The following is a 19,675-nucleotide window of genomic DNA, read 5'->3' as shown; positions in this document are numbered from 1 at the left end:
GGAAACTAGATCGGCAGCCCCCCCCCCCCCACACACACAAAAAAAACCCATAAACACCGTGCCACAACACCTTTACGTCGAAGCAGACGGGTGGAATCAGACGCTTCCATTGACCCCTCCTTCTACTTTGTAGATGAATATCGTAACAGAGACTGATAGACCAGCTTAGGTAAAAATTCTGGTATATTTCAGTTTTGACAGCACTTGGTTGCAACAGTTAAGATCGGGTATTCTGTGTATGATAAAATTATTAAAAGTGCGTAACTGTTTTATTCAGACAGCGTATCAATTCTGTAAATATTAGCAGTTACTGTGATATATTCACATATTTTGACAATCTTTTGACAATCTCCTGACAAATGATGAGGATAATAATTATTATATTCAACTGTATTATGTTATACTTTCTGACATGTTATTTGTCATTCGCGATGGCCAGCAGCTATTTCCGAAGAAGTACGTAAATATTTGTTCGCTCCAGTAACTATCGTAATATCACCGGGGTCTAAGACTGGAGTCACTGTATCAGGAACACAGATACACAGTTATTCCGTTACCATCTTCCAGGTTACCTGTAATGGTAGCCCGATAACTGCCAAAGAGCGAGAACTGTGAGCCAATAACGATAACTGCCAGAGGAAAATACAGATCTCTGACAGTTATTTGCATAGTCGCTCGAATTCCTTATGGTACCTCTCTTTATACAGCCCATCCTAGCTAAATTGACATATGAGGCGGTGGCTTAAGGGAACGACCGTACTTGTTAATGCCTGTACTGCAGCTCCTATCAGCCACTGCTTTGACATTTACTTTATTTAATTGTTTGTGCTAAAAGTAACGAAAGCGCATGATATAGTACACAGTTACTATCAAGAGATGGCGCGCAGTCTCACAGTTATTCCCATGGCCTATAGAACGCCTTCCAAATGGTCTACCCTCTCCCTAGTTCCTAGCCAGATCTCAGATGAGTTGACGGGAAAGCGTAGTACGATCTTCGGTCAACAGATGGCGCGAGGCACTGTTGACATTAGACAGTTATTGAAATAACTGGCTGTATCAGAGGAATGGTTATCTCAGTAACAGTTACTTTTCAGTAACTTGTTATTTCTATCAGTTACGTTATTTTTTGCCACCTCTAATAAATATTAAATAATCGATTCATTGGTGTTCGATCATTTTACAGAGGCTATACTACAGATGCATTGTTACAGTGGGTAATGGTTGCAGCAGCCTCATTGCTGTAAAAATGTTTTGAATACATAGCCTCAAACAATTGGTGCGATCCACAGAATTCAGGAGTGTCTTGGCTCCAAATACATCAGCATGACAGGTTTACATTTGGTGCATTAACAGAAGCAGCAACCTTCTTTCAGCGCACAAAGGAATTAAAGACATTAACTGACAGTGAGCAATTATTTATATCAGTGGGGAAAGCAGGAAATTTAAGCTGGACTGGGATGCGAGCCCAGGTTTCCTATTTACTAGGCGGATGTGCCGAGCACTATGCCGCCCAGACACAGTGATCAATACAACTGCACGGATTACCCTAGCACGCCTCCCGTCAGACCCAAATTCTCAGCACATCAAGACACTATTGATGTAGATTGGACATTATCTTCATTACTCGCTGTATTTCACCGTTTCACATAAGAATTCAATTTGCTGTGCATCTACACTTAAGGTATAATTGGTCATCTGCACATTAGTTATATATACACTCCTGGAAATTGAAATAAGAACACCGTGAATTCATTGTCCCAGGAAGGGGAAACTTTATTGACACATTCCTGGGGTCAGATACATCACATGATCACACTGACAGAACCACAGGCAGATAGGCACAGGCAACAGAGCATGCACAATGTCGGCACTAGTACAGTGTATATCCACCTTTCGCAGCAATGCAAGCTGCTATTCTCCCATGGAGACGATCGTAGAGATGCTGGATGTAGCCCTGTGAAATGGCTTGCCATGCCATTTCCACCTGGCGCCTCAGTTGGACCAGCGTTCGTGCTGGACGTGCAGACCGCGTGAGACGACGCTTCATCCAGTCCCAAACATGCTCAATGGGGGACAGATCCGGAGATCTTGCTGGCCAGGGTAGTTGACTTACACCTTCTAGAGCACGTTGGATGGCACGGGATACATGCGGACGTGCATTGTCCTGTTGGAACAGCAAGTTCCCTTGCCGGTCTAGGAATGGTATAACGATGGGTTCGATGACGGTTTGGATGTACCGTGCACTATTCAGTGTCCCCTAGACGATCACCAGAGGTGTACGGCCAGTGTAGGAGATCGCTCCCAACACCATAATGCCAGTTGTTGGCCCTGTGTGTCTCGGTCGTATGCAGTCCTGATTGTGGCACTCACCTGCACGGCACCAAACACGCATACGACCATCATTGGCACCAAGGCAGAAGCGACTCTCATCGCTGAAGACGACACATCGCCATTCGTCCCTCCATTCATGCCTGTCGCGACACCACTAGAGGCGGGCTGCACGATGTTGGGGCGTGAGGGGCAGACGGCCTAATGGTGTGCGGGACCGTAGCCCAGCTTCATGGAGACGGTTGCGAATGGTCCTCGCCGATACCCCAGGAGCAACAGTGTCCCTAATTTGCTGGGAACTGGCGGTGCGGTCTCCTACGGCACTGCGTAGGATCCTACGGTCTTGGCGTGCATCCGTGCGTCGCTGCGGTCCGGTCCCAGGTCGACGGGCACGTGCACCTTCCGCCGACCACTGGCGACAACATCGATGTACTGTGAAGACCTCATGCCCCACGTGTTGAGCAATTCGGCGGTACGTCCACCCGGCCTCCCGCATGCCCACTATACGCCCTCGCTCAAAGTCCGTCAACTGCATGTACGGTTCACATCCACACTGTCGCGGCATGCTACCAGTGTTAAGGACTGCGACGGAGCTCCGTATGCCACGGCAAACTGGCTGACACTGACGGCGGCGGTGCACAAATGCTGCGCAGCTAGCGCCATTCGACAGCCAACACCGCGGTTCCTGGTGTGTCCGCTGTGCCATGCGTGTGATCATTTCTTGTACAGCCCTCTCGCAGTGTCCGGAGCAAGTATGGTGGGTCTGACACACCGGTGTCAATGTGTTCTTTTTTCCATTTCCAGGAGTGTATATGTGGTGCTTGTTCTTTTGTAATGTTTGTCTGACCTTCCCATTTTATGCTATTTATAGAACTCTCATCTCTTCAGGTAAGCAAAGCCCACGAGAAGTTATTTCAAGTGACAAGCTGATGTGCACAGTGACTACCTTGGAAGAGTTATTAAGCCTTTCCAAAAGTCTCCAATATGAAATGACATTAGACTAAGCATTGTCCGCCTAGTCAGATCTGACCACAAGTGCCGTACTACTTAAAGCAGCAGTTGGTTTTAATAATTACATGTCGATCATTCTCATGTTAACATCGTGATATTGGAGGGGGTTTGTTTGTGTGAAACAAGAAGAGAAACAAACTACGAGCAAAATGTGTCAACTCATACATATTGCACAGGAATTGCGTCCTCTGTTCATCTAGGGTTAACCTTTTCTTGTTACTTCGGTTCCCCTATGTCTTCAATCGTCTGAAAATTGAGAATGTCATTCATCAGGTGCTTTTCACTATTATTAAAATGCACCACGAGCAATTATATTGTGATCATTACGAGCAAACAATACATCTCGACTCATTGGTTTTTAGGGAATGAAGATAACTTTGATTAAGAATGATGTATTTGACACATTATTGTTAGCACTTTTTGTTCATAGTTTCACATTCTCATCACAACTGCTTCTTCTGTCATGTTATCAGACACTGGAATCGAGCTTACTCTCTAATGAATCACTTGTTTAATTATCTTTGGTGTTTTTGAATCGTATTTTTTGATCACTGAGAAAAATTTCCTTGCACGGTTTGCTTCCAATCTTTAATAATCTCACTTCTGCCAATGACTTGAAATGGCTCTGGTTTCTCCCTGCATTTTAATGACTAGGACATTCTCTTCCTTTGAATGTACAGTTTCCCTCTTCTTCAACTTTTTTTCAGCAAAATGTGTGACAATCATATTCAAAGTGATTTTGCTAACCATGTGCAAAAATTGATCATAACAAAGTTTGTATTTTTCCCTCCTGCAGCATCAGAAAAAAATGTTTTCATAATATTCTTGAAATCTCCAAGCTTCTTGAACATAAGGTCATGGATTAATGAGCAAACTGAGTTTGGATCCTTCTTTCCTTAGAGCTCCATAAAATAGTAATAAGCACTTGAACCTTCATTATGGTAGTGTACTTTAAGAAGAAACATGTAGAGGAGTCATTTATGAAACTGCATTCACCCCCTTTTTGGTAATGGAAGGTTCTCTGCATAATCACCTTCTAAGCACAGCAGTCATCTGATTTACAATGTGCTATAAGCTGCTTTTTGCTGCATAATAGCCCTCGACATATTATTTGTGCAACTCTAATCTACATTCAAGGTCCTTGTTTTCATCACATTTAAGCCTTGTAGTAGTTTCAGAACAAATGTCACAAATGTCTGACCTAGGTTGTCTGAAAGCAAAGTTCAATGTTTTGAAGAACTTATAATGTGCATGATACTTCATACTAACTTGACTACCATATTTTGCCCAGCTGTACTCTTTAAAGACGGTGAATAATATACTGATATTTAAATTTGGGTTCCCAAAATACAACTTGCTTAATTTTGATGCTGCATAATGTGAATTTGTGTAAGGAATTGTTACAGAATGCTCCTTATTACACTCCCAAATCTCCTTCCCTATTTTATGGGGTCTATTTTCATGCTTACCCATTCTTTCTTCAAAGCTATCACCTTGCAGAACCTTCTTCTGCACAGTCCTTAAACACTTTTCAGAAATGTTCAGCACATGAAGGAGCAAATTTCTGCACATAGGCACTTTACAACCTCGGTCATAAAATGAATACACCCATACATTTTCTCTGTTCTTGGTTCTGGGCATCTTCTTTATTTCTTTAACACCCTTTCTCTTCACACATCCTGTTGAGATTTATTACCACAATGATAAAAGACATCTAATAATGTTCCTTGGATCTCACCCGCCACTATTGCACTACACTTTTTTGGACAACACCGATCTACAGGCTTACGTCTTTTTGCTCCCACAACCATTCCTTTCTTGTTTCTATAGCTTTCCACACTGTTATTCTCTTCTTTTCGTCTGTAAAGTCATTTTACAATTCATTACCACTCACTTCACTCATTATATCATACAACTTAACAATCAATGCGACTCAAAGTCGACACATGAGCTATGCACAGTAAACAAGGTGACAACTGCCTGTTACGCACTGCCTTCTTAAGATGACTCCTCAGCTCGCACAAAAGTTATGAGATGAAATTTTCAGAGCCGGTAATTCAGATGTGGGAGATATCAATTTAGCACTTTGACGGAAGAAAAGGGTGTAAAGCACAATTAGGCTCAAGGTCCATCACACTCCTCAATTGAAGACTTAATAACAAAAACGACCCTTGTCAAAAATGTTCATATTTCAGGAGAGCGAAGAAATGTAAATAAAAATTGAATCCTCTCTTCAGATGTTGCTTACTGTTAAAGTAATAAAACAATAAAGAGGTCATTTCATTCTGTCCTCTCTTGGTAACTCATTCGTGACATGTAACCATTATTACTTCATCATTGTCAAGGTCGCAAGTGCCAAAAACATAATACCATAGCTGTTTTGCATGAAATATTGCATTAGTTGTTAGCTGAGGTACAGGAGGGTTTTGCATGTTACTGAAAGATACAACTTTCACTAACCCCTTTTGAGATTTCTGCATGAAGCGTCTTTTAGTACATAAAAGGCTTCCACATTTTTGAAGTGAAGTTCTTTTTTGAACTAGCAATGTGGATTCCAGTAGCAACAGGTGTCTGCTTCTCTAAACCATCACAGATAGAACAAGTGTCAGACTGAGGATACCCAAATGATATACTGAAGGTACTGAACACTTCTTAGTGAATTTATGGGGTACATTAATATGATGTTCGTCTAGAAAAACTTAGTGCGTTTTCTTCACAGAGTTTCAGGCAGGTACCTATTGGACAAATTCTTATGGAATGAGTAATGAGAAACTGTTGGTTTAAATAAAAATATGTGGTTTTCAACAAGGACTCCAAGTAGCCCATGAACTGCACAAGGACTGTTATAATGCTTACCTTTAATATGCTTTGCTGAACTGTTGTTTGTGAGCAGATGCCATGGGAAAGTGCATAGTCAACCTTCAGAGATTGTGTGGAAAGCCATGAATACCTCTCTACAAACAGGTAACTCTGTTGTAGTAACATCACCAGTCTGTCAGACTATATAATAAAAAGAAATTGTGTATCTAAAAGGGGTACTGGACAGTGAACAAATGCCATCATCACAACTTGCACCCTCTTCACACACTACTTTGTGTGATCTTCTCTGTTTCACATTATTAATAGTGATAGACCAGCCGAATAGGTGTCTTGTGCATTTTTGACTACTTGCTATACAAGGTCTGAGAAAAGCTGTTACTTTGTTCAGTTGTTGTTTGAAAGCACTGCAGTCTTTTGCATCTGCAACCAAAGGTCACATACGCAGCTACCCATAAATAAAAGCAGATGGAAAACTTACTGGTGGAAATAAAGAATGTACACAGTGCTTACCTGCAATCTTCTCCATAACATTATTTCATGATAACACTTTAACCAACACATCATGTGTTCCTTGCCTATCAGATTTTTCTTCTTCATTACCTTTTTGATTCTTTCTTGGTGTTTCTGATGTTTATGCTATTGAACAGTCTTTGGAATTGCTTACTGACACAGAACTGTCACTTGCCGAAGAGTAGAAATATTCCAACAATTTCTACGAAGGTGACAATGAACATTCAGGTTGCATCGCCACCTGCTTTCAGACAAAAATAGCCCTTGTCAAATGACAAAGACTGTTTTTATCATAAATTATTTTGTTTTGTTGAAGGCTGTTTTTGTAGAACCATCACATTTCTGACCTGCAATAACTCAGGACAAGGGACATTTCTGCCATGTTTCAGTTGAACAAATTGTGAGTCTTGGAGACGGCTACAAGATTGAGCTGAAATCGTGAAAATGAAAACAACTGACAATAGTTGTTTTTGTTATGAAGTCTTAAATTGCAAATTTTTGAAAGTAGGAGGTTGAAATTACACATCAAGGGGCAAAAATAGATGATGGAACATTGGCACAGATTCATAGTGAATCCACCAGTCAGTAGGGGGTTCACTGCACTTTATTGAGCACACTATATGGCACATAGTGTTACAATGAGATGAGTGATTCCGTACTTCCTTCCTACAATCACTCTGTTCTCTAACTATCCCAGCCTTAGTTTGTAAGAAAAAAAAAAACAAACTGACACCTAATCAAAGTTACGACAAAGTCATATAATAGGAAAAACATGGTGAACTAACAAGCAGCGGAGGTGGTTTTTTTTTTTTTTTTTTTTTTTCAAAATCAGACAGTCCCAACTTTCTGAGAACATTCTTAGAATTATCTCAAATTAATTCACTTGAGATATAATTAACATTAAAAGCTCAGACCCACAAAATTTCAGTCACCTGTTTTGCTTTAATGACTTCAAGATTCTGAACTTTGAAAATATAATTTTACTGCAGTATTTTTTCTGAATGAGAGAACAAGCCTCGCTACTTAATTCAATCAGTAAATGAGATGTCAAATGATTCAGAATCATACAATATGTATTTCAAGATGTATGCCATTCTAGTAATTAGGGGATTTCAGAAACCATGTAATAACGTTGCAGATACTTTTGTGGATTATCAACCTGAAACATATTTTACAAACCAAAGAATAGTACAGTCTTAAGCTCCATGCCAAACAGTCAAATCTAACCTTACAGAAATTCAAAGCATTATGTAATTTCAGAATCCACATCATATTCTCTCACCTGTCTTTATATAGCTCCCCCTTCCCCAAAATCTGCAGTTCGCGCCTAAACAGTAGACTGGTAAGATCTCTGTTGGATTGTATTAGACTAGTGCACAGTCAACATGTATGTGTCAGTTCATGTTAAAAGTTTGGAGCCAACAAGCACAGAGGGAACATTAAAGTGTTGGCTTGGCTGAAAGTCTGACCATCACACGTTTGGGTTGCTTACAGTGAAATCCTGTGATACAAAATAATACAAGTGACTAATATGTCTGTAAAGATCACGAAATTTGTGGAATTTATGGTTGCATCAAATGAATCTCGGGTGAACTAAATGATATCCATTCTGAAAGTGTTAATGATCTGCAGACTGTGTGTACTGGATAGTGTTATGTATTTATTTATTTTATTTATCCAGCCGTTGACAATAAATATTGTACGGATGTTGTCAAGCCATTTCAAAGAAATGGACACAAACAATATATACGTAAAAAAGTACAAAACAAAATAGTACAATGAGGTTCATAATAATACAATGAAAGTAATATAGCCTATATACATCCCTGCTTGTTATTTTAAATGCATAGTCTGTTTTTCAAAAGGCTTTAGTTTTGTCCTCCCTAAACGGCAGCACACAACACTGTATATATATTTACATCACACAACAGCTGTCCTTTAAGTATGTAAATGTAATGAATGATTAGGTACGTATTGAGTATTTTCCATTTTGCCTTTATAAATATCATTAGAAAAAATTTATTGACCTACATAGTCATTTACACAATAAAAACATTGTTCTACTAGAAATTTTTTAAATACCGTTTTAAATTTGTTATCTTCTAACTGCCTGATGTTGACTGGCAGAGCGTTGTACAGTTTTGCACCGATATGGCTCACATGCCTTTGTGTATTCGATTTTTGTTCGCTGAGTATGGAATGGTGCGCTATTACAGGTATTGTAGTTATGAAAGACGGCATTTGTCTGAAAATCTGCAATGTGGGTCCTGACATACAATACACATTTGTATGTGTATAATGATGGTATAGTAAGTATTCTAAGCTTTTTAAATATGGGTTTGCAGTGTGTCTGTGGATGACTGAGTTATTATTCAGATGGCCCTCTTCTGCAACAAAAAAATTTGTTTTAGGCGCCCTGTTGTGGAACCCCAAAATATTATTCTGTATGTGGAAAGAGATTGAAAATAGCCGAAATATGCCATTCTGGCACCCTCTAAGGTACAAACATTTGCAATAATTCTGAGAGCAAAACAGGCTGAATTAAGTTTCTGTGCAAGTTTTATTACGTGGTCATTAAAATTTAAGTTTTCATCCACATGAATCCCCAGCAATTTTGTGGATGTCACTCTGTCTAAGACTTTGTCAGCCCACACCAGACCGAGATTTACATTTTGACATCTTTTCCCAAACTGCATATAATTTGTTTTATTTACATTCAATGTCAACCTGCTTGCATTGAGCCAAGAGTGGATGTAATTTAGTACTTTATCAGCATTCGTTGGTAGCAATTGCTTTGGTGCACTTATCACACTAGTATCATCTGCAAATATTATTGCTTTGGCTGCATCATCTGAGGTGTGAAAATCATTTATGTAGACAAGAAACAATATGGTCCCTAGGATGCTGCCTTGTGCTACTCCTATTTCTACATTTTTTGCCTCTGATACTGAATTTATTTTGTGGTTGGAGTAAGTTGATGTCAGTCCTACAACCTGTGTTCTGTTTTTTAGGTATGATTCAAACGATTTTTTTCCTAACCCATGTATACCCAACGATTCCTATTTTTCTAAGAGAATGTCCTGGTTCACAGTGTCAAAAGCTTTGGAGAGGTCTAAATTTACTCCTACTACACTAATCTTTTTCTAGATTTTTGATTATTTGTTCAGTGTAGCACATTACTGCTGTTTCGGTTTATTTACGTGCTTGGAAGCCATGCTGATTTCTGTTAAGTAAATTATGGTCATTTCGATGCGTGTTGATTCGGTGCTTCATCAGTTTTTATAATATTTTTGAAAATGCGGGGAAGAGAGATATCGGGCGGTAGTTTTCTACCTTATACTTGTCCCTGTTTTTAAATAATGGCTTCACTTTTGAAATTTTCAGCCTTTCTGGAAATGCTCCTTCACTGAATGATAAATTGGCTATGTGTGCAAAGGGCTTTGCGATTTGTGGTGCTGTCCTTGTTATGATTGACACAGGCACCTCATCTATGCCTGCCGATGTTTTGGGTTTCAAGCTTTGTATCACTTTCAACACTTCACCCTCATTTGTTGGCTCTACCCTCATCCTACAAAATGTTTTTGGATATTCAGGTTTTTCTTTGTTTGTAAATTTTAAGCTTAATGAAGTTGTTGCATTTATGAAATAATTGTTAATATAATTTGGCAAATCTTGTTTATTAATATTGACATTTTTTAAATTTTTGAGGCTAATGTCCTGGTTTTCACAACTCTTCCCCGTTTCAGTCTTCACAGTACCCCATATGGCTTTTGATTTGTTTTCAGACTGTCTTATAAAACTATCATTACTCATGAATTTTGCTTTAGCAATTACTTTTCTCTATATCCTCTTGTAATTCCTGACATATTCTATGAATTGTGGGTCTGTGGATGTTTTCATTTTAGAAATTAGTCTCTTTAGAGTTCCACACGAAGTTTTGGTGCCAGCTGTGATCCAAGAACTTGGCTTTGTATTGCCATGTGACCTGATTTTTGACAACTTTTTTGGAAAACACATTTCAAAATATCCCATGAAAATGGAATAAAATGTGTTATATGCATCATTTGTATTTGTTAGGGATAGTACTTCTGCCCAAGCCTCATTATTTAGCATATTTATGAATTCTACACTGTTCTCTGTAGAAAAATTTCTTTTATACATGAAGTGTGTTTTTTCTCTTTCAGTGGCCTTGAAGGGATTTTGAGGACAAGAGCATTATGATCTGATAATCCCAAATCAGTTTTTGTTACTTTAACTTCTGTGCATCCTACATTTGAAAATATGTTATCAATAAGACTGACTGTATTATTTGTTATTATTGTGGGTGTGTGTATGTGTGGAAGCAGGTTGAAACTACATAACAGATTTAGGTTCCTAAATCTGTTAAGTAGTTTCAACCTAGCCTACTTTCACTCATAAGATTAATATTGAAATCCCCACACACAACTACAGTGGCTCTATCAGTGAACAGAGTGTTCAGCAATATTTCTAATTGGTTAAAGAATATGTCTGCATTACCAGTAGGTGGTCTGTATATTGCTATGACTATGACTTTTCCCTGTATTTCATTCAGCTGCACAGCTGCAGCTTCAAACTGATTTTCCACACTCAATGATTCAGCTTCACACCTTCTTTTATAGCTGCTACTTGGTTTGGTAAATATACATACACCTCCATTTTCGGTATTTTTTGTACAATATTGGCTTGCCAACTTAAACGGATGAATATTAATGCTACTTAGTTCTAAACTTCTGCACCAATGCTCCACAATGCACATGCAGTCAATATTTGCACTTTTCATAGCTACCTCAAGCTCTAATGATATATTTCGAAGACACTGAATGTTTAAGCTTATAATCTGCAGGTGATGAGGATGAGAACTGGTTACATTTGTATTTACATTTTGTGGTGTCATACTCCGTTCCTTGCACCCGTGAGGTACCAAAAGTCCTCCAGAAGGACAGGTTTTCTGCACCTTGTAGGTCGTTCACTGGGATATGGTGAGTTGCTTGCTGCTGCTGCCAGTGTAGCTCCCGGTGTCATTGATGCTGTCATTTCTTTTGTTGTTGTTGCTGCTGCTGCTGCTGATGATGATGATGATGATGATGATGGTGTAGCTGTTTCTGATACTTCAGGTGTTGGTTCTGTTGTTATTGATATGCTTCATTGTGAACTTGGGATTTTTTCTTGCAATGTCAGAACATCACACTTTTCTTGTAGCGGTGATGCTTCATTTTCAGATTTACCAAGTAGTTTGTTGGTCTTGTCCTTGAGGGAAATTACGTTTGAAGTGTCACAACTTACTTTCGTTTTGGCATTTACTATTTCTGTTATTTTTGCTATTACGAAATTTATCCTAATCTATTTAAGTGGAAACCATGTCTAGTATGGAATCTCCTTCCTAGTTTGCTTATATCAATGAAAGTCACATTTTCGAATCGTTTGCATATCTGTTTCATCTCACTATTTGCACGTTCCACTTCTTCGTTAACGCAGGATCATTCCGCTAGGCCATGACGATGTGGGACTGAACTATACTGTAAATCTTTTCAAGTGGACTAATGCAATCATATTTCTGTTCTATGTTCTGTTACTTTGAACTTTAACCAAATCTGTGACACTGCTTAGTAGTCAGGTGAGTCTCCTTCCTTACAAGATCACAAAGAATGAAATGTGCTCCCATTTACCTGTACGTACTGACAACTGCAGAACTGGAACTGGCCACCAACTATGAAACAGTGTAAATATTTTGGAATGAACAACCTTTAAAACTAATTTTGTGTGTAGTTCACAGCATTTGGGTCTCTCTTACTTGACATCACTTCTCAATACAACATTTCAGTTCAACAAGATATAAGACACCAAGACCCTTAAAAACTGAATACAACAAAACAACAGGTGACTGGAATGACATCCCTGATATATTACAAAACTTGAGAACAGAAATGAATTATTTCCTTGGTATAAATGAAACACTCCTTTCACATGTTATTCTAAAACTGAAGTTAATGCAGAAAAAGTTCAAAGGAAGTTACATTATGGAAAATCAACAAGTAACAGCAAAACGGTGGTTAGTTCTCAAGGAACATAAGATACACACAAAAAAGTGGATGGATTTCTGTATGCTGATGAGACTTCGTGTGCAACAGATCATTCCAGGGAGTTTGGAAGGCACAAACAATAATTGCCTAAGCCATCAGGAAAGGGTATGATTATTAGATAAAATGTGTTGAGACATAGAATTACTGTAAAATTAGAACACACACAGCACTCAGTTAGGGAATGTTGGTCATAATGTACCACAGATGGTACCATTTGAAGATGATCTTGATGTACCAGAGAGTGGTTTAGAGGCTTCCTAAAAAGTTACATAATACATCTATGATGATAAAAAGAAGGATAGAAGATTATGATAAATTGTTCCATTGATGATGTGGTCAATGGAAATGGCATACAAGCTCAGATTGTGGATTATAGGGAAGGAAATTGTTCCTGACATCCTCAAAGGAACCAGCCCACCATTTTTCCTTTTAGGGAAATCACTTAAGACTGGATGGCCAGGCAAGGATTTGAGCCACCATCCTACCAAATATGAGTCCAGTGCCTTGCCACTACATCATATTGCTTGATCCCCCCCGTGTGTAAACTATGCAGCATACAACATTTAATCCCATATGGAGGAAAGACACCTTGTTTTTTTCACAAAGTATTGTAAAGTATGATACATCAAATGCATAAGTATTCGCCTTCTTGATACACAGTTTATATAACAGTTATTATTCTTATAATCACTCGAAAAGAGAACTGATGCTTTTGCTAATGAAATATTAAATGTGACTGTATCTCTTTGGAAGTAATTTTGGTCGTATTGATACTGTACACATGTCTTTGTAACAAGAAAGATCGATGTATTCAAAAATCTCTTTACTGTGGCTTCCTGTATCACTGCACTTGATTTGTGCACAGAACTGTAGAACAAGTTCTTAAGTACATACTCTATGGTCAAGTCTTGAGCCTGGGGCAGTGCAGTGAAGATAGAATGAGATATAAGCAGCCATGACAAGCTGTACTGCATACTGATTTCTGTAATTTACTTCATGGGAAATGTTTTTGTTGATGTTATTTGGAAGAAATTGACATTCATTAAACATCTAAAGTGAAAACAGTGTTGTACCATACAATAATTTCACAGTACTTATATCAAAGACAGCAACCCATTCCTCTCTTCGGAAGCAAGGTAATCGATCTATACAACCCACCAAAGTAGAATTCTACATCAACAACACAAAATTGAAGTAACTTTTATTATTTTTAACATCCACCTGCTCATTTTCTATTATCACACAAATGGTCACTTTTTTTTAGGTGCTTGTCTTGCAAATATTTGTTGGTCATTAGACAACTGAAGCCACTAGAGCAAGGGGGTGGGTTAAAGGCTCTGACAGTGAATGGCTGCAAAATAACAACCTGAAACTTCCATCTGCTGCCACATCTTATGACAAACATCTGAGAACAACTCTAGTGAAATGTGAACAGCCAAATTTAAGGTGATCAGAATTCCTTTTGGAGTGTGTTCTTGCACTCAGTTAAGAGACAAATCAAACTGCTGTATTTTTCTCTCGACATTGTGAACACATAGTAATCTAACTTATTTACGCATTCATCAGAAACGTTCATAATCCAACTTACTTATGTATTCATCAAAAACATGGTGGCGCAGGAGGAAAAAAACACTTTAAGCATTCTTGAAGTGTCTGGACTACCTCATCAGACTTATGCACTAACTCAAAACACACATGTTAAAAGAGCACAGCAGAAGATGATATTCTTTAAAATCAGCATTCTGTTATCCAAAACTTATTGCATATAATTTTTACACAGCATAGTTTGAATTTTCATTTACTGTTGCACTTGACATTTTGTCATTCACCGCCAGAGAGCAGCACGTGTGAATGTTATCACAGTATTATATATCCCATTTTACTACTCCTCAAAAGCTACATTTCCCTTGGTCAACACAACAGTTGAATGCGGCAGTGCTCCACAAGGACAAAGTTGGCACACTTTTGCGATGGAACAGGAATTTATCAAACAACACAGCAGTAACAGAACCCTGATTTGATGCCTGCTGTGGATTGCAGTCCCACGTAGATTTCAGCCAGTGAGCTATTGCTTTGTAAACTCATAATGATGGTTATTCATAAGTAATGCCAACATAAATTCAAGGATTACAGCCAAGTTTTCTCATCACAACACCTAAACAATAAGTCCAACAACAGTGTTTTGCATTTGACATTTTTACTACAAAATAACAGATCAAAAGATAACTAAAATCTGCCAGTAAATAGCGTAGAGCAGCATTTTAATAATGTTCAGCTAATGCAGTTCTTCAAAACTGACAATTCTCAAATTAAAACAAAATTCGTAAAAGACATACAATCTCAAAATATTTCTGAACTTCATCCACTTTTAAACTAAAAGACATTAGAACACACTTCCACAATTCTGATTAAGTCTACATGCTGATTTCCAGTATGACAGAAACACAAAATAAGTTCAAAGTGAATGTTCAATCAGCATGAAGTTGATAATATGCAAGGAAGCATAATCTACATTGATATTATTTCTGTATTTTTCTAGTGTGGTTGTGTGGGTTTCAGTTCCCCTAGAAATTAATTTATTATTAATCATCAACACTGTCAAGAAGTAAATGTATTGAGGAGTAAGTGTAAGAATTCCTCTTGTCTCAGCATGATGTGCAACTGTCTATTTCACACTATATTCTCATTGGTCACTTCTGCTAAATAAATGTTTTACTGACTAACTGCATTCCTCCAAAACCCTACATTTATGTGCTGTCTAATATGGTTAAGTTTGGGACACTGATTAAATATGTGTCGTCTGCCAACTCCTGTTTCCCATATAGTGACCTGTTCTTTTTGCATTCTCTAGTTAATCATCATATCATTGTACACAGCAGAATTTTTGGTTATTGTGTACTAAGTGCCAAATAACATAGAAGTTTACCAACTCACTAAGATATTTCCAAGTGCTATTGTACAGCTTAAATAATTGATCTTAAGCCTCAATTATTTGAAGGACAAAAATAAACTGAAACATCAGTGATGGAAATTATCACAGATGTTGAAGTGTTCAACTATTACAAAATATCTGCAATGAATTCTCAGTGCAATTTATTCTGAACAACAGCTTCGTGGCTCAGTAGGTTAATGCCAGAATATAGATGTCAAGGCCCTGGCTACAATTCACTGTCAGCCCTAAGATGTTTTCTCTTACTTCTTTCAGCACTGCCAAGTATACATTAACATGAAAAATGCCAAGCTGCATCATGGTTCAGAATCCATGTTAAACTGTAGGTCCCAGCATGAGTGGCAGGATCAGCCCATTCCAAGGTCTAGATCATACCATCTCCAATGCAACCATACCTAGTAAAATATGGTGATGCACAATGCTGCCATCAACATTTTTGATTACTTATCCAATGACATAAAATGTCTGACTGACAATTTTAATAGCAATCATAAAAACTATTGATTTTTCCAAGATTTGAGATAAATCATTGGAAAGAATAGTTTTTCCTACAATAAATCAGTTTTATTCACATTTTTGGTAAAGAACAGTGACACATGTAATAATAAAAAAACACACTAATATGATAAAGATATTTCATAAAAATATATGTACCTGTCTAAGTATTTGTTCCTCATGTTTTTCATCAATTGCTTACTTCTTTCAATAAACAAAGAATTTTACTGACTGTGACAATTGTTGTGGAAGCCTACACTTACGTGCTTCTTTAAGACTTCTTCCAAGTGACACTGAGAGAACACTACTTTAGTATTGTATGGAAAGAAAATGAGAAATCAAAATAAAAAGGAGAAATATTTATGGCACCAAAAATTGGAGTATAAGAAAAAGAAGTATACAGGAAATATCAATTTTGTAAATTATTATAGCATCACATTATTTGTGAAACTCAGTAAGTTATGATTTAATATAATGATTGTGAAAGATATGGAAACTGGTCTCTTCCCACGATAAACAATATGAATACCTGGAACATAAGTAAATGAAATTCTCATTGAGTGTCACAGCACCTTACAACAATACTGAGATGCATGATTGTTGAGGCAAACAAAATGTCATACAAAACTGAAGTTGGTTCAGTAAGGAAAAGAAACGATCAAAGATACATAAGAGCCATGTTTCATTGATGTGACAAGGGAGGGAATAAGAGGGGAAGTTATATTGCACATGTTTCAAATCTAACAACAATGGATAACATTCCTATTCAATACAATATCCAGAAGTTAAACAAAGCAATGAAAACCAAGTGGCTTCAAATGACTGCTGAAAAAACTGAAGAGGAAACAATACTTAGAATACAAGAAAACTGTTGCAGAATGGGCATTATATACCATTAAGCTAAGACTGTCACAGAAAATAAGTGAGGAGATTATTGTCCAAGGAAGGAGAATTCATATAATGTTCCATTTAAGTTCCATATGAAGGCCATGTTTTAAAAAGTTTATGAAATTTAGTTGTGTGAATCACAAAAAAAATGGAAGAGCTAAACAATTTGTTTTTAGTTGACACATTAACACAGTCCATAGGGACTTTGGAAAGTCAGTTACACATGTCAACCAACGCAAAGACCACTGTGCACCAAAACTGGTGCACTGTCAGAAGAGAGCGAACATTCTGGGTCTCTTGCAGTATGGATAACAGATGAATCTTGGTGTAGTACTGCAGTGGTACAGCAACTATAAATGTATTCAAAATTTGAAGCACACTAGACAGTGCGATATTCGCAAGCAAAATGTCTCAACTGCCCATAGATTCAGCACAAAATTCTGGCTATATATGGACCAAATGCAATGTCACACCCAGCCACAGTGAAATGAAACCAACTATTTAACCATGGCCACACAGATGGGATGATGCCGACTGTAGAGTCATTATCTTGCACCACGTGATTTCCATCTTTTTGGCAAGTGAAAAGAACATATTGAAGGAAAGAGATTTTCCAATGGTGAAGACTTTCACACAGTGATTCTCGAATGTCTTCATGACCAAGGTGCAAAATCCTATTGTCGTGGAACTGAATGACTGGTAGAACATTCCAATTACTGTTTATGTAATTTTTATGACTATGTTGAAAACTATTGTCATGTATCTGTATCACTTTGAAGACTAACATTCAAAAACAGACATTTGGCCTGCCAAATATGTAACTTACTTTTTGGTGTGCCCTCCTATTTTCAGCACCATACATTTCCAACGTGTTACTAACATTCAAATGATGATTTTTTTTACAATTTTAAACATGGCTGTGAGCCAGAAATCATACGAGGATATGATTTGTATAATATAGCCAACCGGTTGAAATAATATTTAATGTGATCTGGTGCTGACACTGATTATGGGTGTCTTCATCACACTCAAAACCATTAACATACAGGAAAACCAATAATCATTTAGTTCAATATGATGTCTAGTGCAGTTATATGTAGTAACTGAGTCAATAAAAGATACAGTTCTGCTGTGAAAAAAAGGAATCTGTGGGAACTGTAATATTGAAATTGTGTAACTAAACAAAGACCTTCCAAGTTTACAAAAAACACTGTGCGAGGCCTTCATGAAACATTTTCATAAGAGAAGTAAAGAACAAACTGAACCACACTACAAATAAAGTCAGTAAAAATGAGTAATTCAAATAACTAGGATCATGGGCTTCAAAAAGGAAGATCCACGAAGACCGCAGTAGCAAATTTTATTCACGATCTGTTAAACCGACTGGACAAAGGAAACAAAGTCATTGTGACTTTCCTTGATTTGTCTAAGGCTTTCAATTCTATGAATGATGCAGTACAATTATCCAAATTAGAAACTTATGGCCTAAGAGGAGTAGCACTAAAGTACTTCAGTCTGTGTCACCAAGATACAAGACGATGTACTAAACTGTCGTAACAATTAAAGTAAAATCTTAACAGTAAAATCAGCATATAAAACTCTTAACTGCGGAATTCCCCAATGAAGTATTCTTGGGCGATTTTTGTTTACTGTATATGTTACGGACATAACAAGCTGAAAACCTAGTGAATTATGCTGATAACACAGCACTTATTAGCTGTGGTCATAATGAGCAGCTACCATCATAAAGCAATGAAGATAACTCTGTACTGATCATGGAATATCCAACAATAAGCTAACTTACATCGAATAAGGACAAGACTGTTGTAATGAAGTTCTAGTTAAATTATAACCGATCTCGTACTGAATCACTTTCTTCTGCTGAAATATCTGTTAAATATAAGTTTTTTGGCGTTGTGATTGACAAACATCTTACATGGACTTACAAAAGTGTACTGTGATTAATTCACTTGCATTTGCAATATGGGATTGAAATTTGGGGAGGAGCACTCAAAGTGTACATGGGCTGGAATCTCAGGCTTCGAAATAGATCAGTTACGATAATTCCCAATATAAGTAAACGTGAATTATGTAGAGACTACTTTAAAAATTATAATTTACTGACTGTCATTCACTGTATGTTCTTAAGAGAATTATGTTTGTGAAAGAGAATGATTAACTGAATGTAATGGACACAGACATCCATAATTGGATAGTGTTATGCATCAATTAACCAAGTATGATTTTGTATTTTTTCAGATTTTTGCATCCAGTCGTGTGTTAAGGTGTAAACTATCCACAAAAAAATTGTTTGACATCAGTTTGGTCGATTTTTTGACAGGAAGTTAATCTGAACCAAGTACCGAACACTTCACCTTGACTATTAAATTTTGCATCAGTTGGCCAACTGCACAATCCTATGGTTTTATTTTGCATCCGATGGCTATGCGGCAAATGAGCACTGCTTGGTCACATGATGCATTGATATTTTGCCCGCAGTCAATGTATCAAAATAAGAAATTTCTGTTGTTCACTGAGGCACGTCGTCCTCCTCCTCCTCCTCACCATCTCA

At 37.6% G+C, this 19,675-nt stretch overlaps 2 protein-coding genes across 2 annotated transcripts in view; both read right to left on the bottom strand.

The window, feature by feature from the left end:
* The window catches only part of LOC126298264 (uncharacterized), a 226,816-nt gene that overhangs the window by 81,844 nt on the left and 125,297 nt on the right, over window positions 1-19,675 (bottom strand). The window lies entirely within an intron of this gene.
* The window catches only part of LOC126299026 (protein GVQW3-like), a 168,570-nt gene that overhangs the window by 46,568 nt on the left and 102,327 nt on the right, over window positions 1-19,675 (bottom strand). The gene's annotated exons all lie outside the window — the stretch shown is intronic.

This window comes from Schistocerca gregaria, chromosome X (assembly GCF_023897955.1).
Source record: "Schistocerca gregaria isolate iqSchGreg1 chromosome X, iqSchGreg1.2, whole genome shotgun sequence".
In the NCBI taxonomy this organism is placed as follows: domain Eukaryota; kingdom Metazoa; phylum Arthropoda; class Insecta; order Orthoptera; family Acrididae; genus Schistocerca; species Schistocerca gregaria.
This window is presented reverse-complemented; position numbering and strand designations above follow the sequence as displayed.